Source organism: Echinops telfairi, unplaced genomic scaffold, assembly GCF_000313985.2.
Source record: "Echinops telfairi isolate 266 unplaced genomic scaffold, ASM31398v2 ScPeMD7_2291;HRSCAF=2852, whole genome shotgun sequence".
Lineage (NCBI taxonomy): Eukaryota > Metazoa > Chordata > Mammalia > Afrosoricida > Tenrecidae > Echinops > Echinops telfairi.
Window position 1 is genome coordinate 38,887,536 of NW_022106189.1, and position 1,300 is coordinate 38,888,835.

Genomic DNA, 1,300 nt, shown 5'->3' on the forward strand with positions numbered 1-1,300 from the left:
CGCACATGGAAGAAGCACACCAGCCTGTGTGATCATGAGGTGTCAATGGGATCAGGTATCAGGCATCAAAGACCCAGAACAAAAATCATATCAATGTGAATGAGGGGGAGTGCGGAGTGGAGACCCAAAGCCCATCTGTAGACAATTGGACCTCCCCTTACAGAAGGGTCACAAGGGAGAGATGAGCCAGTCAGGGTGCAGTATAGCACCGATGAAACATACAACTTTCCTTTAGTTCTTTAATGCTTCCCCCACCCCCACCTTCTAATAAGACCCCAATTCTATCTTACAAATCCGGTAGACCAGAGCATGTACATGGGTACAGATAAGATCTGGAAACACAGGGAACCAGCACAGATAAACCCCTCAGGACCAATAATGAGGGTAGCGATACCAGGAGGGGAAGAGGAAAGTAGGGGCAGAGAGGGGGAACCAATCACAATGATCTATATATAACCCCCTCCCAGGGGGATAGACAACAGAAAAGTGGTTGAAGGGAGACGTCGGACAGTGCAAGACATGAAAAAATAATTTATAAATTATCAAGGGTTCATGAGGGAGAGAGGGTGGGGAAAAAATGAGCAGATACCAAGGGATCAAGTAGAAAATGTTTTGAGAATGATGATGGCAACAAATGTACAAATGCGCTTGACACAATGGATGGATTGATTGTGATAAGAGCTGTATGAACCCCCAGTAAAATGATTTTTTAAAAATAAGTTACTTCTGGTGTACGTCTGATGCCTCCCTTTCTGGTTTATATTGTGTTCTCATTGTCAGTTAGTCATTCGTGGAGGGACATTCATCTATCTTAGGGCAGATGCCACACTCTCCTAATCCCTGGGCCTACAGGGTAATATCCAATCAAACCAACTCTCTGTTCATTTGATCATTTCTATTGCCAGTCTCCTTTTCTGAACAATTCTACCACCATCGATGCCTAAGCTACAACCCTCTCTTCCCGCCTCCCTCCCTCACCTGGTAACCATCGTGAACCTGTGGTTTCCATTGGATTTGCCTTTTTCATCTCAGTTAAGTGAGAGTCTATTGTTATTTTAAAAGACAAAGATAAAATTTAATACACATTCGCTCAGCAAGAATTCACTACGGAATCAACATCAGCTAGAACAACATGAGACCCATGGGAGATGAAAAATAGTGAATAAGCAAACCAGCATCATTCATAAACTGGGTTTTCCTCTGCAGGACTCAGTATGCCTTTGCACCACTAGACTCCTGTTCGGTGGTTTTTAGATTATTTTAAATAGTTTCTCCTTGTATCATTGGCCTCCTTCTTGCT